Source organism: Sphaeramia orbicularis, chromosome 11 (assembly GCF_902148855.1).
Source record: "Sphaeramia orbicularis chromosome 11, fSphaOr1.1, whole genome shotgun sequence".
In the NCBI taxonomy this organism is placed as follows: Eukaryota; Metazoa; Chordata; class Actinopteri; order Kurtiformes; family Apogonidae; genus Sphaeramia; species Sphaeramia orbicularis.
The window spans coordinates 7354828-7379209 of NC_043967.1; the positions used below are offsets into that span (position 1 = coordinate 7354828).

Genomic DNA, 24382 nt, shown 5'->3' on the forward strand with positions numbered 1-24382 from the left:
CAATGTCTCCTACCCACTTCCATGTGTGCACAATTGCGCATGCAAACTGTTTGCTCCTCCTTTTGAGACGTGTTAAATATAGACGCAGTTTCTATGAGCAAAATTGCTTTTGGGTTTGATAAATCACTTTGCGTGTGTTAAAATAACGTATTTACATTTTCTCCTCCCAGCACATGCACAATTGCATGCAAACACCCCATATTGCATATTCATTGTGGCAAATGTACTAACTGGATGCAGACGTGCTATTTTGCACCTTTGAAAAACACAACCCTTAGTGCGCACTGTTACTAAATCCATTTTTTGCATGTGCAATTAGTTTAAATACATGCAAACCTTTAGTAGGTCCCGTGCAAACCTTTATTAGGTCCCGCGGTCACCCCGGTGGCCATGCGAACATAGCGGAGAGGGGGGGGCATCTCTGCTGAATCTCGCTTCATCATGTCAGTGATGCAAAGTCATGTCCATTTCTTCTAAACTGCCCCTCCTCAGATCAATTTATTTAAATGAATTTCTCTGCAGAATTTCTTTAGTTCTACTCCATACATGTCATTGTCTTACTGTATCCAATGGTTCAATAAATCAGTCATTAAGGAATATGACATGTTTTTTCAATGAAGTATATAAACAATATTTTAGCTTTTATTCTTATAGACTTGATCGAAAGAGAAATTCAGATTCCCAGAAAAATTGCCGCTTATCAATTAATCGTTAATCGATCGATAAGGTCAATCAACTAATGATTAATGGAATAATCGATAATTTGCATTCCTAGTCATCAACCGAGTGACTGTTCTGTTCATTTTTCTACAATGGCGGCAAGACAGGCAGTACTTTTCCTTCTGTTAGCCTGTTTGAGGCAAAGAGAAGAAGAGCAATCGTCATTGTCCCTGATATATCACTGAGCGGTTTGGTTGATAAAGCAAGCCTGTGCTGCGCGAATCTGAGGATTTTTCAGGAGACAGGAGCGCTGTCTGTGGTCTCGTGGTGATTAGGTCACTTCTGTTGGCAGAGTGGTGATTAGGTCACTTCCGTTGGCAGAGTGGTGATTAGCTCAGTTCCAGTCTTGGGTACAGATTGCTTTCACACTGCAACGTTCCGTACTGGAATCCACGCAGTCTTACCCAGGACTACCTTTTTAGCTGGACTCGGGTATGGTACTCGTGCATGGAACATTTGCAGTCACATTGATAAAATTAATTGAACTTTGGGGTCCAGTGTACTCAGATATGCACTCGGATACCCAGTGTGAAAATGGTCTATGAAAACAATGTAAAAGGACAAAAACAATGCAAAATATGACACAAAATGACAAACAGCTTTTAAGAAAAACACACCATATCAAGACAAAACCCACTTTTAGTCCCTGATTTTCTGATTCACTATTGACTAGCTTTCACATCACTAAATGAACAAATGAAAAGGAGTTGTTATTGAACAGGATGAAGGCAAGATGAAGACAGTTGTTTGTGTTTTAACTCCCTTATTGTCAGAACATGACACTAAGTAGAATGTACAACAAAATGATAATAATAATCTTTAAAAAGGACCTTCGCACATAATACATGTAACTCAGATTGTACAAATGCCTGAACATAAAAATATACACAAGTAAAATTAAGTAAAGCAATGACACACTGAAACATTTGGAAATATTTTGTCTGAGAATTTTAACAAAAGCAATATACTGTATGTCTTGATAAATATAAACATTACAAGGATAGTTACCATGTTTCAGCTTCATGGAAGTGTACATCATGAACTTTTGCACACTTGACTCACAAATCATGAAGTTCTGTTAGTGTATCAACTACAGTTGTCAGGGTATGATCCAAATAGTAAGAAAATCAAGAAACAAACTAGCTGTGCCTCACCGAAATACTACTTTTGTTACCTGTTTTCCATTCCATCATAATAGCTGTGAGGTTACCAGAGGTGTTTGGGTCAAAATGAAACACTGTCTTTTCCGGAGGGAGCGAGCCAGGCTCATGAAAGCGACCTAAGTGCTTCCAAATAAGTACGTTTTCTTTTCCTTTTTTTTTCTTTTGAAAAAGGAGGACACCTATCACAAACCACTGTCTCATGTGGGTAAACAAAGTGTAGCTGTCATGGTGACAGGATGGCGGTGTATAAATAGTACAGGTGTTTGTTCTGAATACTCCTGAGAGCAGGATGGAGAGATCGACACCAAAGGAATTGCAGCAGGATAGTGGTAGTCAGAGTAGATGTGCAAAATGAGAAGGGTGGATGTAAACATTTGGGGTCTATTTATGTTTTATGAGTTACTCAGTGCAGAGTCAACAGGTTAGGCATGTCCTTACAGATCTACTAAAATAGACTCAGATAAGACTGACAATAAGGGGGGTAGGCCATGTTCTGATTAACACTCATAGTGATTTTAGTTATGTGTTTACTGCTTTTGCAGATTCAACAGTTATATACTTGTAACCATTTATTTTTTAATCTTTCTGTGTTGAAAAACTGCAGCACCTACTTTCATAAAACTTTGTGGTCCAGCAATATGGCCAAAAATGTTATCAACTGATATCAATAATTATAGGAATCAATGTCAAGTCATTTCATTCTAGTTTAAGGGCTGATTTTTGAAGAAACAAGATGGTTATTTTTGACTTGAAATTATTAATTAAACGCATAACAAGACCAAAATGACGAAATTGACATAAAAGAAGGTGAAAACAATTCAACTTGATGAAAAAGATGATACGACACATAAAAGACACAAGATGAAGCAAGATGAATTAAGTGTGTGTGTGTGTGTGTGTGTGTGTGTGTGTATTGCCCAGCTAAAGAGATATGGTAAGGTATTTTTATTTATTTTAGGGCTGTCAAAATTAACGCGTTAATGCAGATTAATCCATCATCATGATTACTCTGATTAAAAATGATAATGCATGTCCGGTGGGTACATGAGGTGCTTTACAATCTTAAGGTTGAAAAGTTGAGATTTTCTCTTAGAGGCTCAATTAAATTATTTCATACCACTTGGGATCCATTTTTACGGTATTTCAATTCTTCAGATTTTCCTCAGAATATAGACGATTAAGCATCATTGAGAAAGAGGGGAAAGGAGAGGAAAAGAGGGAATTAGACACTGTGTGTTGTCTTTTCCTTTCTTCTCTTATTTCTGTGTACTTTACTAATTTTTTACTTTTATGATTTGAGTTCCTTTATCATTATTTATGGTTTCTGTTTTTTGATTTTTTTTTATTTTTATGTTTTTCCTTTTTTTTTTTTTTTTTTGGCCTGTGGGTTGGGTGGGTGGGAAGGGATGTGTGTTGACAGTCAGATATGTCACTTTTGATTGTGCATTGACTGCTACAAATTGATATGTCTGTCGTGTTCATTGAACATGTTCAATAAATATAGTGGGAAAAAAAAAAATGATAATGCAGTTAACCCATCTGCAGTGCAGAATGCCTCTGAACATCTCTGGCAATGCATTTCGGGCAGTTGCACAAATGGGCAGTTGATCCAGTAATGACAGGCAGCAGAACCAGCCTATAAAGATGGAAGACACTAAACAGCACACTGGTCCTCCCGATGGGAATTTGAGTACCAAAAAAAACAAGAAGGAACAGTTGTTTCAAGCTGTTTAGTTGAAACTGTTGAAGGTGTTTAATAAACATGTTAAGTGCATATATATTCCATTCTTTGCTCATGCAAAATTAAACATGATTAATATAGATTAAACATGAATGGTTTTGAATCATGATGAATCAAAATCAATCCACAGTAACCCTGTGATTAATCTGATTAAAAATTGTAATCGCTTCACAGCACTATCTATCTGTCTGTCTGTCTGTCTGTCTGTCTGTCTGTCTGTCTGTCTGTCTGTCTGTCTATCTATCTATCTATCTATCTATCTATCTATCTATCTATCTATCTATCTATCTGTCTATCTATCTATCTATCTATCTATCTATCTATCTATCTATCTATCTATCTATCTATCTATCTATCTATCTATCTATCTATCTATCTATCTATCTATCTATCTATCTATCTATCTATCTATCTATCTATCTATCTATCTATCTATCTATCTATCTATCTGCATGACAGGGTGTTTAATGTTTGGCCCTTTTTTTGCTGGGTGACATAAAAAGCAGTAATATCAGGTAAGAAACTAAATGATAAAATTTGTGACAACAAGCCTTCAATGGGTTTGCTTTACTTGGTCGATAATGATTTTGAATGACTATTAATACATTTAGTGTAAAATCTAACTTTTCTGATTGAGACTTCTGATTTGGTCATGTAGGTGTAATTGAGCAAGAACAAGTAATAAGGGTGACCCTGATGGTTGTTTTTTAAAGGCAAATACTGCCCTCTCTTGTGTGCATTCAGTGGGTTAACTTTCTGTCTTGTCCTCTGCAGGGAATGGTGACAGCACCTGCAGACAGACAGACGTGGACAGACGGCACAGGCCCCTGGGACACTTCCTACTGGCTTCCATTAGTGGAAAGGTCCAGATATCACACTAAGAAGTGCCGTTCCAGGCGTTTGTCAGCTCTCAACTGAGCAGCAGGCTCCACCTACTCCACCACCCCAGTAGCTCTGCCTCCTCTGCTCAGGTAAGCCTTCAGTCTGACAGCTTGCAAACCATTAGCCACTTTACTACTACACTGAGCTGCTGTCAGTGCAAAAGCTGGAATATAATCAGAAGTGTAAAGAGTCAGAAGACTTGACAATGTTTTGGAATCTCTCTGCTTCCTTTTCCTGTCACTCATATCATTCATCAGGTTTTTTTTTTTTTGCCTTGTTGTTAAGTGTAGTTCAGACGAAAGATCCAAGAACAGGACAAAATCAATTAAATTCAACTTCATTCATAAAGTGCATTTCATGCACAAGGCAGACTCAATGTGCTTCACAACAGGGATACAACATAAAAAACAATCATAAAAAAGAGAGTGCAAGTGCACGTGAACAATCATATGTACATACTTAAACTTCCACATGTGCACATACCCACACAACCACACATGCAACTCAACAGAACGCTGTCGACAAAAGGTACGTTTTTAACCTGTTTTTAAAAATTGCAGTTTAGAACTGGGCCAGATAAGCCAACCCGTTGCTCAAGCCTCTCCAGTAAGACTTTGTGGTCAACGGTATCAAATGCAGAATTAAGATCGAGAAAACCAGAATGGAAATTTTTTTGGAGTCTGTGTTTCTATTTAGGTCATTTATAACTTTAATAAGTGCTGTTTCTGTGCTATGGTGGGGATGAAAACCAGACTGATAAGTATCTAAAAGGCTGTTTGATGTGAGATAGTTCTTGAGCTGAATGTAACCTGTTTTTTTCAAGTATTTTGCTGAGGAATGGTAAATTGGAGATAGGCCTGTAATTTGCAGTGACAGTTTGATCTAAGTTGCTCTTCTTCAGAAGTGGTTTGATGACAACTGTTTTTAGTGATGTGGGAAATATACCTGACTGAAGAGACCAGTTAATGATATGGAGAACCTCTGGTGCTCAGCAGTTAAGTACAGTTTTGAAAAATGTAGTTCAGAGAGGGTCCAGGCAGCAGGTTGAGGACCTTAGTTGACCAACAATATTGTCAAGTTCTATCAGATCTAAACAGTTACAATAAGACGTGACACAGGTGGAGCTCCTGGAGAAAGGAAGGGCAAGTTCAGTTTTAGATGTTAAGGCACTAATGTTTTATCTACTAGTAATGATTTCGTTATTAAAGAATGAAGCAAATTGGTCACATTTTTCTGAGGACAACATTTCTGAAGGGATGGTGGATTAACAAGTCTGTCAACAGTTGAGAAGAGTACTTTACTATTATTAATATTTTCAATTATGATTTTAGAAAAGAAATACTGTCTAGCTTGTTTAATGGCCTTGTTGTATTCATTCAGTTTATCCTTGTAAATGTCATTGTGAACCTGAAGTAGGGATGAATGATATGGACAAAATTTCATATCTTGATATTCATGCCAGATATCTCAATATCGATATGATGCGATATGACTACGGGTTCGGTGAAAACCAAGCATTTTTCAGAAAAAATGCGATCATAATACAAAAGAATGTGGAAATTGCAGTTTTATTTATGAGAACTCACTGCCAGTCATCAACATTAACATTAAGTACGAATAAATGAAATTTGTTGTGACTTCCAGAGCTGTACATGCAGGGCGAGCGCAGGGGAAATCTATATCGTTTATATCGTTGCTTTTTCGATATTAATATCTTGAGTGTTCATATCTAGATATCAATACGATAATGATATATCTTTCAGCCCTAACCTGAAGTCTTGTTTTTCTCCACTGTTGCTCTGCCTGACGACACTGCCTCTTTAAGTGTCTGATGTCCATTCCATTTCTCCAGGAAGTCTTTAGTTTTTTTACATATTTGATTTTGAGCAGTGCAATTTTGTTAAATACACTCTGTATTTTTGAGTTGAAGTTGTCCACAAGGTCGCCAGTCCCAGTTGAGGATGTTATGGACAATGACAACTCCTTTTACACTTTTTGAAAGCTTTCAATAGTATTGTTATTAATTATGCATCTTTTGAGTATTTGAGGGCTATTATGTTGTACGGGGAAAACAGAAACATCAAAACAAAAGCAACAGTGATCAGAGGAAGCTACATTCATAACAAGGGGCATGGTAATGTTAAGTCCTTTTGAGATGACAAGGTCCAGAGTATGTCCTTTATTGTGGGTGGGTCCTTGGACATGCTGAGAGAGGTCAATTGTCTCCAGTAGACTAGTAAAGCTTATGGCTTCTGGATCAGTTTCAATGTAAATGTGAATATTAAAATCACCAGATATAATAAGACAGTCGTACTCAGTGGAAACCTTTGATAGTAGCTCAGAGAATTTCTCCAAAATGTACATTTGGATATTGGTGGACAGTAGGTAGTTATTATTAAGACTGTAGCTTTGCAATGTACTGATAAAGCAAGGTATTCAAAAGATGTGAATTTACCAAGGTGGACTTTACAGCCATAAATGTCAGAGAAGACAGCAGCAATTCCACCACATCTCTGACCAGTTCTAGTGGTATGAGAGAAATTGAAGTTTTGAGGCGCAGTCTCAATAAGTGTAGTGGCTCCATTTTCATCCAGCCCGGTTTCAGTTAGTAGAGTGAAGTCTAGACTATGTGTACAAATGAGTTCATTTATTAAAAATGATTTATTTGTCAGTGACCTGACATTTAATTGAGCCATTTTTATTTTTTGAGGTGCATTCCTGTGTGAGGGACTGATAAGTGGAGTGATATGACTAAGATTACTGCAGTTCACTGAGCTGGTGGGATCAGAAGTGCATTTCTTAGGCCTATATTTTGTGATAACAGGGATAGATGAGACTGTCACTGGACTGCTATAATGTTTAGAGTGTGGAATTACTGACCGTCAGCCAGAGAAAGCCATGCAAGATCGCAGGGTGAGTTCAATGTTCAGGGACAGGAGGTGAGATCTGATGAGATTTGGGTGGAGGCTGTCATTTTTGAAGAGGTTAGTTCTATATTGAGGAAAGAAGTGAAGTTATCTACATATGGGATGTCTCTGCTGCGGCAGTATCCTTTGAGCCAGATGTGGAGTTATCAGAGCCGGTGAAACTTTATATCACCTCTTCATCACAAACAAGGGGGCAAAGGGGCCAGAAACTACACACTGTTTGTCGGAGTCCAGAATGGTACTTATGAGGGAGATGTAGTTCTCCTTAAGCTTCACTGATTGCCTCAGTTTACGGTTGCATGTACCAATGTGAGCAACCACAGTGGAGGCTGACGGATATTGAGAGATCAGCTGCGGGATCACTGATATCCTAAATGACCGTACCTCCCAGTGGAACGGTCGTCAGGAATATCCTCAGCAACCTGTTTAGCAAGCCCCCCAGACCCACTGATGGAAAAGAGAAGCGGGGGTTGGAGTGACGCATATGTGAGGAGTGAGGCCCCTCCTGGGCCTCCCCAAGTCAGAGTGGGCGTTGGTGAAGGTGGAGGTGCTACGTTTCCCGAGGTGCTGAGCTACTTATGCTGGTCCAGGGAAGCGCAAGCCCAGATGTCGTATGGCCGATGGCAAAGAGGGCTGCTGAAGCTCCACGTGAAATGTATGTTTCAACAATGCAGTTGCCTTAGGTTTTGGAAACACAAGCCGCGGCGTGGGTGTAAACACTGGCACTGAGCTGCGTCGTAAGTGTGGAGCCGGAAGATAAGGTTGGGGGTCCTCAGTGAGAGGAGCAGAATCATCTTCTTGGTCCAGGGGGGAGAATTTATTTGTGGTAGCTGGGCTAGCAGGTGAGTTGACCCGGATTAAAACTAGTGGTCAGATCACACGGGGACCACGATTGTATATTATGCCAGAGAACTGGGCAATAGACTGATAAAACCAGTAAGATCTGTAAAAGCTGGAGTGTTTGCGGCATTGGCGTCTGTAGCAATGGTGTCCATAACGACAGATAGGATGAAGTAGCAGTGGTGACTGGCCTGGCTTGGCTACAGTCATCTGATGCCATCTCCTGTGACTCATCTTGTCAACCAGTGGCTGGTTTTGGAATGCAATCTTATATAGTGTGCTTTTCGCAGTATTTATGGGATGTTGCTCACCTGTCACCAAGAAGCAGAAGTACCGTTATCACCTGCTGTTACTAGGGATGTCCTGATCCGATCTTAAGATTGGTATCAGCTGCCAATCTGGCATTTTTTATAAGATCGGATCAGATTTTGTCAGTAGACGGGGGGGGGGGAGCTGCAAAGGAATTAGTAGAGTGTCTGTAAGTTTCACTTTCACTTTATGGTCTGCACATATTGATTATGAGGTACGTACGGTGGTGATGCATGAGTCGGGTTTTTTTCAACCCTCAGGGTTTTTGTTGAATTATTTGACCCAGCCCAGCAAACAAACTGACATTCTTTTGACCCACGCCAACCTGTTCTACGAGTAACCCGCTGATCTGTGCATCACTAACGTACTGCACAGAACGCACTCCCATATAATACCTGGACAGACCTGTCCATAGATGTGCTACAGCAGTGGCAAACATATGGCCTGCAGGCCAAAACCAGCCTGCCAAAGGTTAGAATTTGGCCCACAGTATGAATTTGGAAAGTGCAAAAAGTATACTAAAGCTATTAAGAGTCAAAGGTGTCGTATTGGTTTTAGTTCAGGTTCCACAATAAGCCCATATGTCATCTCAATTAAAATAATAGCATAAATAAAGTAAAAAGTCGTTATCGGATCAGTATTGGCAAAACTAATTCTAAAACTAGAAAAGCACTCGGAAAGCGCAGACCTCCGGCAAGGCAGACCAGTGCCCCCCCACACACACACACACACAATCACCACCAAAATGTAATCATTTGTACATTGTGCCAGTATCAACATTTCCTGAAATTTTCATCCAAATCTGTCCATAACTTTTTGAGTTATCTTGCACACGGACAGACAGACAGACAATCCAATGCCAGCAAAAACATAACCTCCTTGACGGAGGTAAAAATTGGATTGGAAGCAAAAAAAAAAAATCCAGATCAGGACATCACTAGCTGTTTCCCTTGTGAAATATTAAAGGTGACACTACCACCTCTAAACAATGGAACTGCTACAAGAATAGACAGGAGAAATGCTTTATGTTTTCACCATCTCATCAATACTAGAAATTCACCATCACTATTTACTACTTACTGTCGTCATTCAAATTTCAAGATTTCACAAAGTATATCCACCTTCAGATCTCCTCTCCTATTGTTTCAATTGATAATTTAACATCTGACTTGAAATTTGTCATGTAGTCATGATTAATTTGGTAGGCGATTTATTATAATTTATTATTTTAGTAACTTGGTGCTGAGTCAAATATGGACAAACTCAGCCATGATTTGTAGTATATCTTAAATATAGCTGAGCTGCCACACCTAGGAAGATTAGCAAATGAGCTAACTATACCCTATAAATGTTTTAGCAAAAGAGAATAATATTGGCACACTCCATTGTATATAGTGCTGGCCAATGTACCACACAAATTTTATACAATAGGTAAGAGTTAAGAGTGTGGACAGAAAGGATAAAGCCATAACCCTCATTTAGATTTCTGGGTTCAGCTGTCACACTGGACTAGTTCATGGTAAGATGATGGTGATACGGTTACATGTTAGGAGAGCATTTTCCCCATTTCTCTTTTTACATCTATTGTTAATGTTAATGGATGTGAGTTAGATAGTAGCTAGATGTCAAGTGTGATCTAAGTAAAAATGAATTAAACTTGAGACTACACAGCATGATAAGCCTCTCTTTCTTGTTGATAAAACGACCCAACTTTTTTCAGTGTCTAGTTGCCATGGTGTCAAAGTAGCAGTTTTTACCCCTTGGCCAGAAATGGCCAAAGAGATATTGTAATTGTTTTGTTGTCTGTCCATCGGTTTGTCTGTTCATTCAACGACGTAATCACATTATCTGAAGAATGCATTGACATCTGCACTGAATTTATACTGTGGATGCATCTTGGCATGGAGCAGAAGCCTATTGAAAACAGGTCACCTTGACCCACTTTTCCAAGGTCAAATGACATCAAATGGAGACATGACCCTTGACATGACTTTGCTGCGGTAATATGTTTGCTTGAAACAGCCTTATGCAGTTATAATATCTGAGTACTTTCAAATACTAGAAAAGCACTTGGAGAGCACAGACCTCCACCAAGGCAGATCAGTGCCGTTTTGTTGTCTTCTCTTCCTCCAAATTACCGATGTCTTCCCCCTGCCCCTGCCTTTCTAACTGGCTGTCTCCCTCTGCTTCCTCTGCCTGTATCATGGCCCTCCACTGGATCTACTGAGGCTCCTCTGTTACTCCTTTATCTCTTTTTCACCAGCTATGTGTTGATTGTCCTGTGAGGGAGATGAGAATGAATAGAAGGGGGACACTGCCAGTCGCTTTTTTCTTTCATTGAACCTGTCTCCTCTCCTCATTTCTCCTCTCCTTGTTTCTTCACTCCTCATTTCTCCTGTCCTTGTTTCTCCTCTCTACTCACTTCTCCTTGTTTCCTTCATTTTTCCTTTCCTCATTGCTTAGCTCCTAATTTCTACACATTTTGCCTCTCCTTGTTTCTTCTCTCGTCTTTGTTTCTCCTGCCCTCATCTCTCCATTCTCTCCTTGTGTTTCCTCATTTTTTCTGTCTTTTTTTGGGGGGTTTCTTCACCTCTCAGTTTTCCTCTCTTCTCATTTCTCATCTCCCCATTTTTTGTCTCTTCACCCTGTTTCTCTTAATTTTTCTTCTCGTCCTATTTCTCCTTTCTTCATTTTCTTCACCTCATTTCCCCTCATTTTTCCTCTCCTCTCCCTGTTACCACTTTTCCTCTCCTCTATCTTCTGCTGATCTCTGTTCCTAGAGATTCTGATATGGTGTTATTTTTATTTTATTTATTGTTACATCTTAGTAGCAGCATACCTGCTTTTTACTAAGCAGTTTTTTGTTTGCCTTTAGCATTATACAGTTACACATGACTCACCAACAGCATCATTACATTTTGCTGTGAGGTACTTGAGTGTTTCAGTGTATTCAGGGACTTGCTTCATAACTATTCAAATATATTTTGAAGTACAGACTAATTAGTTTATTCAATTAACTTTAATTCAGAGAGGAGTAGTGGCATTGATGGAGGTGGTGGAGGGGGTAAAATAAGTAATGTTGCTAGAAAAAGATGAAGGAAAGGTAAGTTTTAGATAAAACAAATGCACAAAAGTAGATAATTTGACAAAACTGCCGAATATAAAGAAACGTTATTGGATAAGCTGAATTTCATGTCTCATATATCTCTTCTTTTTGTGTGCGTAGAGTTAGAGCTCCCCCTCAGCTGTCTTTCCCCTCCCCGCTGCTATATCCTCGCTGTGTCGCTCTGTCTTTGTCCAACAGTCTTGCAGATCAAAAATTACACATTTTGTTCCCTGTTTTTTCCAGCTTTTTTTTGTTTTTGTTTTTTGTAAATTTGTTGTTGACAGTTGCCTTTCTCTGAGCAGAAAGCCTTAGAAATGAGCAGATGGAGAGCTGACAGTCTTGGAGCTCCAACAATGAAGTAGGGTAGTGATCAACACATGTCAGGAAGTAGCTGTTAATGGGAGCACCGCATATGTACACATATTTATCACCTATAGGACGTCCATTTTTAGCCAGCTTCCTTCCTTCAGAATGGACTCATATATCGTAGATTTCACTTACGCTTTATCTATCATGAGTCACAGTGAGTTCAACAACAGACAAAGCTTAATATTTCCACACTTAACTGCTAATGAGTAACTCCCTTATTTTAAAAGCTCTAAAAGTTATACAGAAGGTGCTTATGTGGCTTCTTTATTACTGGTGTATCTTGTGTGTGTATGTTTGAGTAGTTCACCTCAGGCTGATATCTTATAAAAGTCTACTTTAAGCCTGTTCCCTCTGTCAGGGAAAAAAGCATTAGTCGTGCTGTTGGAGAAAAAACAACATTAAAATTAAAGCTGCAAGCAGCATTGGACGGGACCTCGCACCGTGCGTTCCACCTCCCGTGCATTCCGCCTCCTGTGACCGTCGACGCCTCAGCTCCACTCACACCTCTCTGTCCTGATACCAGCTTGTTGAGCCGCATTATGTAATAAATTCCCATTATGTAATAAAAGTTCAAAATGTAATAAGAATGTCACATCATCTTGTAATAAAGCCACATTATGTAATAAACTTACGCATTTTGTAATAAACTACCTCAGTGCATTGTGTAGTAAAGTTTTTCACATTATGTAGTAAGTTATTACAATTTGAGAAGTTTATTACAAAATGCACTTGACACATTTTTATTTTTAGGAAAATGTAATGTGCTAAATTAATCTTTAAACTGTGTGGTTAAAGTTCTGATTCCATTACCTGGAGCTCCTGTGACTAATTTCTTCTAAATTGCTCTGAAATTATATTAATTTGGATTGTTATTACAAAATGAACCATGCTATTACATTTTTTAATAAAAATGTGTCAAGTGCATTTTGTAATAAATTTCTCAAATTGTAATAACTTACTACATAATGTGAAAAAATTTACTACATAATGTGTTGACGTAGTTTATTACAAAATGCGTCAGTTTATTACATAATGTGGCTTTATTACAAGATGACGTGACATTCTTATTACATTTTTAACTTTTATTACATAATGGCAATTTATTACATAATGCGGCTCAACACAGCTCCCACCCTTTTGTGTCCATCCTCCTTACGTCCCTACAGAACACCAGCGACCCTTTGCTGAGACCACTATCACCTTTAAGTGAGACTTTTGTGTATGTGTGCGTGTATGTGAGAGACAGAATCAGTTTGAAAAATGAATTGAAATTGTTTGAATAATTGAGCATAAAATTAATGATTTACCACATTTAAGGCTATTATTTTGGTAAAACCCTATTGTGTCAGCATGTGTGTCTGTGAGAAAGAGCAATTTTTAATGAAGAAACATTGTACAAAGAGTTGAGGGTTTGGCCATAAAAACGAAAAGAAGTTATTTAATAGTCATTATTTATTATTTTAAATCAGGCTTTAATTTTGGAAAAACATACTGTGTGTACTTTTTCCTCTGTGTGCAAATTGTCACATACCCACAATTAAATGCAGCAAACCTCTGTTTGTGAATATAAAGGGGAAAAAAAAACTCAGCTCCACTTGGGGATCAAACCCTGGTCCTCTGTGTGACAGTCCAAAGCGTTATCCACCACCCTAAATAGTCACATAACTATTACGCCTTATAACAGAGAGGCCAATCTGTCAGATGTGAAAAATAAAAGTAAAAGTATTCTTGAAACAAATCATGATTATTCCGTAAGCCTATGTCCTATCTCAAAAATTCTTTCACTTTTGGATTCTGCAGACTTGTGGGAATTTAATGATTTATAAATTGTGTGAAAAAAAGTCTGAAATGAATAAGCAGTAATTGCAGGATGTCAGAATGTGGAGTCACTTTGAAAGGCTGATTGCCAACTTCCTGTTGGAGTTAGCTCATGGGTGTCAGTGTACGATTTGTCAGGCTCAATTGGACCAACATTTTGGCATTTGTTTCATACTGTATGTCTCAGACATTCCCACTGGCCGCTAGGGCAGTTTTTGTGTGTTTTATTAGTACATAGGTGGCACTACAGAGCCCATTTTGGCACCCAAGGGGTTAATTTTAATATTTTATCAAACATTTTACCAGCCATGATATGTCTGCCAACTTTGGTGAGTTTTTGAGCATGTTGAGGGGGTCAAATGGCAGTTTAAAGTGGGAAAAAAACAAAAAACAACTTTCAATAAATCAATAACTGTACATCCTATCTCAAAAATGTTTGCATGTGAGAGTTGTGGTGAGTCCTCTGAACGTATAGATATATAACATGTGGGGAAAAAGTCCAAAGTGAAAAATGAGTTCCATACATCGCAACTTTCCGGGCTTCTAAAAAAAATTTAAAAAAACTAAGGCAGTTCTGAAAAAGTTGCGAGATCACTATTTTGAGAAGGGCTCACTGTATCTTTTGGTGCTATTTAGAAGTCAATATGACAAACAGTGTCCGACGAGTTAGTTTTAGAAATTTTATTTTGAAAGGCATATTGCAAACTTCCTGTTGGAGATAGGTCATGGGTGTCAGTATATGATTTGTAGAGCATCATCCAACCAACATTTTGGCATTGGTTTCATGTCTCTACGACATTCCTACTGGCCACTAGGGCCGTTGCCATTTTTTTCACATAGGTGGCACTAGAGAGCACATTTTGGCACTTATGGAGTTAATTTTTACATTTTATAAAATTTTTTGCCAGGCCTGACATATTTGCCAAATTTGGTGAGTTTTTGAGCATGTTTAGGGGGTCAAATTCCAGTTTAAAGTGGCGTCGCGCCAAAAAATAATATAAAAACAAATGAAAAATTAAAGCTGCAAGCAGCATTGGGCGGGACCTCGCACCGGGCGATCCGCCTCCCCCACGATCCGCCACCTGTGACTGTCGACGCCTCAGCTCCACTCACACCTGTCCGTCCCCATACCAGTTCCCATCCTTTAGTGTCTGTCCTCCTTACATCTGTACAGAACACCAGTGACCCTCTGCTGAAACCACCATCACCTTTAAAATGAGACTTTTATTTTTGAAACCCTACTGTGTGTATGTGCATTTGTTTTTAATGTGAGAGAAAGAATCAGTTTGAAAAATTAATTGAAATTGTATGAATAAGTGAGTATAAAAGTGATGATTTACCACATTTAAGGCTTTTATTTTGGAAAAACCCTATTGTGTGAGGATGTGTGTCTGTGAGAAAGAGTACTTTTGAATGAAGAAACATTGTACAAACAGTTGATTGTTTGGTCATAAAAATAAAAAGAAGTTATGTAATAGACATTTTGTATTATTCTTAATTTTGGTTTTATTTTGAAAAAATGTACTCCGTGTACTTTTGAATGTGTGCAAAATTTCCAATATCCACAATACAATGCAGTAAAACCTGTTTTAAAATAAAATTTAAAAAAAAAAAATTTTTTGGATAACCTGGGACTTGAACCAGGGTCCTTCGGCTCCATAGGCAGCTACATGAACCACTGTACTACAGAGAAACATGTGAAAATGTGCACCAGCAAGACTTTTATAGGGATTTTGCCATTTGGAAAAGTGAAACTAAACATAGTCTTCAAAAAAATCGCTATAATTCCATAACCGTAGGTCGTATGTGAAAAATTCTTTCACTTTTGGATTCTGCAGACTCGTGGGAATTCAATGAGGTCTAACTTTTATGTCAAAACTCTGAAATGAATAAGCAGTAATTGCAGAAACGTAGAGTAACTTTCAAAGGCAGATTGCCAACTTCCTGTTGGAGTTAGCTCATGAGTGTCAGTGTATGATTTGTCGGCTCAATCAGACCAACATTTTGGCATTTGTTTCATGTTTCTGTGACATTCCTACTGGCTGCTAGGGCAGATTTTGTGTGTTTTTTAGTACATAGGTGGCGCTACAGAGTCCATTTTGGCACCCAAGGGGTTAATTTTTGATATTGTATGAAAGTGTTCACCAGCCATGACATACATGGTAAATTTGGTGAGTTTTGGAGCATGTTAAGGGGGTCAAATGGCAGTCTAAAGTGGAAAAAGTATGAAAATAAAAGAATTGTTATAAATCAACAACCGTACATCCTATCTCAAAAATTTTTGCATGTGAGCATTGTGCTGAGTCCCATGAACGTGTAGATATGTCACATGTCAGGAAAAACTGCAAAGTGAAAAATGAGTTCCAAACATCACAACTTTGCGGGCTTGTAAAAAAAAAACTAAGACAGTTCTGGAAAAAGTGAGAGATCACTTTTTTGAGGAGGTTTCACTCTATCTTTTGATGCTATTTAGAAGTCAATATGACAAACGGTGTCATCGGAGTTAGTTTTAGAAATTTTATCTTGAAAGGCATATTGCGAACTTCCTGTTGGAGTTAGGTCATAAGTGTCAGTGGATGATTTGTAGTGCTTCATCTAACAAGAATTTTGGCACTGGTTTCATGTCTGTACGACATTCCTAGTGGCCACTAGGGCTTTTCCATTTTTTTCACATAGGTGGCGCTAGAGAGGCCATTTTGGCACCTATGGGGTTAAGTTTTACATTTTATCAAATTTTTCGCCAGGCCTGACATGTGTGCCAAATTTGGTGAGTTTTTGAGCATGTTTAGGGGGGCAAATTCCAGTTTAAAGCGTCACGGAAAAATAATAATAATAATAATAATAATAATAATAATAATAATATAAAAACGAACGAAAAACAATAGGGCCTTGCTTGCAGGCAAGGCCTCTCACTGTGTGAGAGGGCCTTACCTTTCAGCTCGGTCCCTAATAATAATATAAAAACGAACGAAAAACAATAGGGCCTTGCTTGCAGGCAAGGCCTCTCACTGTGTGAGAGGGCCTTACCTTTCGGCTCGGTCCCTAATAATAATAATAATAATATAAAAACGAACGAAAAACAATAGGGCCTTGCTTGCAGGCAAGGCCTCTCACTGTGTGAGAGGGCCTTACCTTTCGGCTCGGTCCCTAATACTAATAATAATAATAATAATAATAATATAAAAACGAACGAAAAACAATAGGGCCTTGCTTGCAGGCAAGGCCTCTCACTGTGTGAGAGGGCCTTACCTTTCGGCTCGGTCCCTAATAATAATAATTAAAGCTGCAAGCAGCATTGGGCGGGACCTCGCACCGGGCGATCCGCCTCCCCCGCGATCCGCCACCCGTGACTGTCGACGCCTCAGCTCCACTCACACCTCTCCGTCCTCATACCAGTTCCCACCCTTTAGTGTCTGTCCTCCTTACATCTGTACAGAACACCAGAGACCCTCTGCTGAAACCACCATCACCTTTAAAATGAGACTTTTATTTTGGAAACCCTACTGTGTGTATGTGCATTTGTTTTTAATGTGAGAGACAGAATCAGTTTGAAAAATTAATTAAAATTGTATGAATAAGTGAGTATAAAAGTGATGATTTACCACATTTAAGGCTTTTATTTTGGAAAAACCCTATTGTGTGAGGATGTGTGTCTGTGAGAAAGAGTACTTTTGAATGAAGAAACATTGCACAAACAGTTGAGTGTTTGGTCATAAAAATGAAAAGAAGTTATGTAATAGACATTTTGTATTATTCTTAATTTTGGTTTTATTTTGAAAAAATGTACTCCGTGTACTTTTGAATGTGTGCAAAATTTCCAATATCCACAATACAATGCAGTAAAACCTGTTTTAAAATAAAATTAAAAAAAAAAATTTTTGGATTACCTGGGACTTGAACCAGGGTCCTTCGGCGCCATAGGCAGCTACATAAACCACTGCACTACAGAGAGACATGTGAAAATGTGCACCAGCAAGAGTTTTATAGGGATTTTGCCATTTGGAAAAGTGAAACTAAACATAGTCTTCAAAAAATCGCTATAATTCCATAACCGTAGGTCGTATCTGAAAAATTCTTTCACTTTTGGATTCTGCAGACTCGTGGGAATTCAGTGAGGTATAACTTTTATGTCAAAACTCTGAAATGAATAAGCAGTAATTGCAGAAACGTAGAGTAACTTTCAAAGGCAGATTGCCAACTTCCTGTTGGAGTTAGCTCATGAGTGTCAGTGTATGATTTGTCGGGCTCAATCAGACCAAATTTTTGCCATTTGTTTCATGTTTCTGTGACATTCCTACTGGCCGCTAGGGCAGATTTTGTGTGTTTTTTAGTACATAGGTGGCGCTACAGAGTCCATTTTGGCACCCAAGGGGTTAATTTTGATATTGAATCAAAGTGTTCACCAGCCATGACATACATGGCAAATTTGGTGAGTTTTGGCGCATGTTAAGGGGGTCAAATGGCAGTCTAAAGAGGAAAAAGTATGAAAAGAAACAAATTCTCATAAATCAATAACCGTACATCCTATCTCAAATTTTTTTGCATGTGAACGTTGTGGTGAGTTCCCTGAACGCGTAGATATGTCACATGTGGGGAAAAACTGCAAAGTGAAAAATGACTTCCAAACATCACAAATTTGCGGGCTTGTAAAAAAAAAAACTAGGACAGTTAAGACTAAGCTACGAGATCACTTTTGTGAGGAGGGTTCAGTCTATCTTTTGGTGCTATTTAGAAGTCAATATGACAAACGGTGTCTTCGGAGTAAGTTTTAGAAATCTTATTTTGAAAGGCATATTGTGAACTTCCTGTTGGAGTTAGGTCATAAGTGTCAGTATATCATTTGTAGTGCTTCATCCAACAAACATTTTGGCACTGGTTCCATGTTTGTACGACAAACCTACTGGCCACTAGGGCCGTTAACGTTTTTTTTGACATAGGTGGCGCTAGCGAGCCCATTTTGGCACCTATGGGGTTAATTTTTTCATTGTATCAAATTTTTCGCCAGGCCTGACATGTGTGCCAAATTTGGTGAGTTTTGGAGCATGTTTAGGGGGTCAAAATCCAGTTGAAAGAGACAGAAGTATAATAATAATAATAATTAAAGCTGCAAGCAGCATTGGGCGGGACCTCGCACCGGGCGATCCGCCTCCCACGCGATCCGCCCCCCTGCGTGATCCGCCCCCCTGCGTGATCCGCCTCCCCTGCGATCCGCCTCCCGTGACCCTCCACACCTCAGCTCCACTCACACCTCTCCGTCCCCATACCAGTTCCCATCCTTTAGTGTCTGTCCTCCTTACATCTGTACAGAACACCAGCGACCCTCTGCTGAAGCCACCATCACCTTTAAAATGAGACTTTTATTTTGGAAACCCTACTGTGTGTATGTGCATTTGTTTTGTATGTGAGAGAAAGAATCAGTTTGAAAAATGAATTGAAGTTGTATGAATAAGTGAGTATAAAAGTGATGATTTATCACATTTAAGGCATTTATTTTGGAAAAACCCTATTGTGTGAGGATGTGTGTCTGTGAGAAAGAGTACTTTTGAATGAAGAAACATTGTACAAACAGTTGAGCGTTTGGTCATAAAAATAAAAAGAAGTTATGCAATAGACATTTTGTATTATTCTTAATTGGGGTTTTATTTTGAAAAAATGTACTCCGTGTACTTTTGAATGTGTGCAAAATTTCCAATATCCACAATACAATGCAATAAAACCTGTTTTAAAAAAAAAAAAAAAACAAAAAACTTTGGATTGCCTGGGACTTGAACTAGGGTCCTTCTGCTCCACAGTCAGCTACATGAACCACTGCACTACAGAGAGATATGTTAAAAATGCACCTGCAAGACTTTTATAGGGATTTTGCCATTGTGAAAAGTGAAACTAAACTTAGTCTTTAAAAAATCACCATAATTCCATAACCGTAGGTCGTATCTGAAAAATTCTTTCACTTTTGGATTCTGCAGACTTGTGGGAATTTAATGAGGTATAATTTTTTTTTTAAAAGTGTGAAATGAATAAGCAGTAATTGCAGAATCATAGAGTAACTTTCAAAGGCAGATTGCCAACTTCCTGTTGGAGTTAGCTCATTAGTGTCAGTGTAGGATTTGTCGGGCTCAATCAGACCAACATTTTGGCATTTGTTTCATGTTTCTGTGACATTCCTACTGGCCGCTAGGGCAGATTTTGTGTGTTTTTTAGTACATAGGTGGCGCTACAGAGTCCATTTTGGTACCCAAGGGGTTAATTTTGATATTGAATGAAAGTGTTCACCAGCCATGACATACATGGCAAATTTGGTGAGTTTTGGAGCATGTTAAGGGAGTCAAATGGCAGTCTAAAGAGGAAAAAGTATGAAAATAAACAAATTGTTATAAATCAATAACCGTAAATCCCATCTCAAAAATTTTTGTATGTGAACATTGTGGTGAGTCCCATGAACGCGTAGATATGTCACATGTGGGGAAAAACTGCAAAGTGAAAAATGACTTCCAAACATCGCAACTTTGCAGGCTTGTAAAACAAAAACTAAGACAGTTAAGACTAAGCTACGAGACCACTTTTGTGCAGAGGGTTCACTCTATCTTTTGGTGCTATTTAGAAGTCAATAGGACAAACGGTGTCATCGGAGTTAGTTTTGAAAATTTTATTTTGAAAGGCATATTGCGAACTTCCTGTTTGAGTTAGGTCATCACTGTCAGCATATCATTTTTAGTGCTTCATCCAACAAATATTTTGGCACTGGTTCCATGTCTCTACGACATTCCTACTGGCCACTAGGGCAGTTACCGTTTTTTTTCACATAGGTGGCGCTAGAGAGCCCATTTTGGCACCTATGGGGTTTCTTTTTTCATTTTATCAAATTTTTCACCAGGCCTGACATGTGTGCCAAATTTGGTGAGTTTTGGAGCATGTTTAGGGGGTCAAAATCCAGTTGAAAGAGACGGAAGTATAATAATAATAATAATTAAAGCTGCAAGCAGCATTGGGCGGGACCTCGCACCGGGCGATCCGCCTCCCCCGCGATCCGCCACCCGTGACTGTCGACGCCTCAGCTCCACTCACACCTGTCCATCCCCATACCAGTTCCCATCCTTTAGTGTCTGTCCTCCTTACATCTGTACAGAACACCAGTGACCCTCTGCTGAAACCACCATCACCTTTAAAATGAGACTTTTATTTTGGAAACCCTACTGTGTGTATGTGCATTTGTTTTTAATGTGAGAGAAAGAATCAGTTTGAAAAATGAATTGAAATTGTATGAATAAGTGAGTATAAAAGTGATGATTTACCACATTTAAGGCTTTTATTTTGGAAAAACCCTATTGTGTGAGGATGTGTGTCTGTGAGAAAGAGTACTTTTGAATGAAGAAACATTGTACAAACAGTTGAGTGTTTGGTCATAAAAATGAAAAGAAGTTATGTAATAGACATTTTGTATTATTCTTAATTTTGGTTTTATTTTGAAAAAATGTACTCCGTGTACTTTTGAATGTGTGCAAAATTTCCAATATCCACAATACAATGCAGTAAAACCTGTTTTAAAATAAAATAAAAAAAAAAAAAAACTTTTGGATTACCTGGGACTTGAACCGGGGTCCTTCGGCTCTATAGGCAGCTACATGAACCACTGCACTACAGAGAGACATGTGAAAATGTGCACCAGCAAGACTTTTATAGGGATTTTGCCATTTGGAAAAGTGAAACTAAACATAGTCTTCAAAAAATCGCTATAATTCCATAACCGTAGGTCGTATCTGAAAAATTCTTTCACTTTTGGATTCTGCAGACTTGTGGGAATTCAAAGAGGTCTAACTTTTATGTCAAAACTCTGAAATGAATAAGCAGTAATTGCAGAAACGTAGAGTAACTTTCAAAGGCAGATTGCCAACTTCCTGTTGGAGTTAGCTCATGAGTGTCAGTGTATGATTTGTCGGGCTCAATCAGACCAACATTTTGGCATTTGTTTCATGTTTCTGTGACATTCTTATTGGCCGCTAGGGCAGATTTTGTGTGTTTTTTAGTACAAAGGTGGTGCTACAGAGTGTATTTTGGCACCCAAGGGGTTAATTGTGATATTGTATGAAAGTGTTCACCAGCCATGACATACATGGCAAATTTGGTGAGTTTTGGAGCATGTTAAGGGGGTCAAATGGCAGTCTAAAGTGGAAAAAGTATGAAAAGAAACAAATTGCTATAAATCAATAACCGTAAATTCTATCTCAAAATTTTTTGCATGTGAGAGTTGTGGTGAGTCCTGTGAATGCGTAGATATGTCACATGTGGGGAAAAATAGCAAAGTGGAAAATGAGTTCCAAACATCGAAAATTCATGGGCTTCTAAAAAAAAAACTAAGACAGTTAAGACTAAGCTACGAGATTACTTTGTTGAGGAGGGTTCAGTCTATCTTTTGGTGCTATTTAGAAGTCAATACGACAAACGGTGTCATCGGAGTTAGTTATAGAAATCTTATTTTGAAAGGCATATTGTGAACTTCCTGTTGGAGTTAGGTCATAAGTGTCAGTATATCATTTGTAGTGCTTCATCCAACAAACATTTTGGCACTGGTTCCATATTTGTACGACAAACCTACTGGCCACTAGGGCCGTTAACGTTTTTTTTTACATAGGTGGCGCTAGCGAGCCCATTTTGGCACCTATGGGGTTAATTTTTTCATTGTATCAAATTTTTCGCCAGGCCTGACATGTGTGCCAAATTTGGTGAGTTTTGGAGCATGTTTAGGGGGTCAAAATCCAGTTGAAAGAGACGGAAGTATAATAATAATAATAATTAAAGCTGCAAGCAGCATTGGGCGGGACCTCGCACCGGGCGCTCCGCCTCCCCCGCGATCCGCCTCCCGTGACCGTCCACACCTCAGCTCCACTCACACCTCTCCGTCCCCATACCAGTTCCCACCCTTTAGTGTCTGTCCTCCTTACATCTGTACAGAACACCAGCGACCCTCTGCTGAAACCACCATCACCTTTAAAATGAGACTTTTAATTTGGAAACCCTACTGTGTGTATGTGCATTTGTTTTGTATGTGAGAGAAAGAATCAGTTTGAAAAATGAATTTAAATTGTGTGAATAATTGAGCATTAAAGTGATGATTTGTCACATTTAAGGCTTTTATTTTGGAAAAACCCTGTTGTGTGAGCATGTGTGTCTGTGAGAAAGAGTACTTTTGAATGAAGAAACATTGTACAAACAGTTGAGCGTTTGGTCATAAAAATGAAAAGAAGTTATGTAATAGACATTATGTATTATTTTTAATAGAGGTTTTATTTTGAAAAAAAAATTACTCTGTGTACTTTGTAATGTGTGCAAAATGTCCAATATCCACAATACAATGCAGAAAAAACAGTTTTAAAATGAAAAAGAAAAAAAAAAAAATTCTTGGAATGCCTGGGACTTGAACCAGGGTCCTCTTGTTCCATAGGCAGCTACATGAACCACTGCACTACAGACAGACACATACAGATGTGCACCAGGAAGATTTTTATAGGGAGTTTGCCATTGTGAAAAGTGAAAGTAAACATAGTCTTCAAAAAATCGCCATAATTCCATAACCGTAGGTCGTATCTGAAAAATTCTTTCAGTTTTGGATTCTGCAGACTTTTGGGAATTTATTGAGGTATAAGTTTTTACTCAAAAGTCTGAAATGAATAAGCAGTAATTGCAGAAACGTAGAGTAACTTTCAAAGGCAGATTGCCAACTCCCTGTTGGAGTTAGCTCATGAGTGTCAGTGTATGATTTGTCGGGCTCAATCAGACCAACATTTTTGACATTTGTTTCATGTTTCCGTGACTTGTGGGAATTTAATGAGGTGTGCCAAATTTGGTGAGTTTTCGTGCATGTTCAGGGGGTCAAAATCCAGGTCAAAGTGGTGTGTGAATAATAATAATATAAAAACGAACGAAAAACAATAGGGCCTTGCTTGCAGGCAAGGCCTCTCACTGCGTGAGAGGGCCTTACCTTTCGGCTCGGTCCCTAATAAAAACGAACGAAAAACAATAGGGCCTTGCTTGCAGGCAAGGCCTCTCACTGCGTGAGAGGGCCTTACCTTTCGGCTCGGTCCCTAATAATTAAAGCTGCAAGCAGCATTGGGTGGGACCTCGCACCGGGCGTTCTGCCTCCCCCGCGATCCGCGTCCCGGGAACGTCCACACCTCAGCTCCACTCACACCTCTCCGTCCCCATAGGAGTTCCCATCCTCTAGTGTCTGTCCTCCTTACATCTGTACAGAACACCAGCGACCCTCTGCTGAAACCACCATCACCTTTAAATCAGACTTTTATTGTGGAAACCCTACTGTGTGTATGTGCATTTGTTTTGTATGTGAGAGAAAGAATCAGTTTGAAAAATGAATTGAAATTGTATGAATAATTGAGCATTAAAGTGATGATTTCTCACATTTAAGGCTTTTATTTTGGAAAAACCCTATTGTGTGAGCATGTGTGTCTTTGAGAAAGAGTACTTTTGAATGAAGAAACATTGTAGTTGAGCG

The 24382-nt window shown here is 38.7% G+C and overlaps 1 protein-coding gene across 1 annotated transcript in view; it reads left to right on the forward strand.

Annotated features, from left to right (window-relative positions):
• Positions 1-24382, forward strand: part of LOC115428794 (ataxin-1-like) — a 337516-nt gene that overhangs the window by 101925 nt on the left and 211209 nt on the right. The window contains 1 exon segment of the mRNA XM_030148017.1: positions 4399-4595. The gene's annotated coding sequence lies outside the window, so the exon portion shown is untranslated.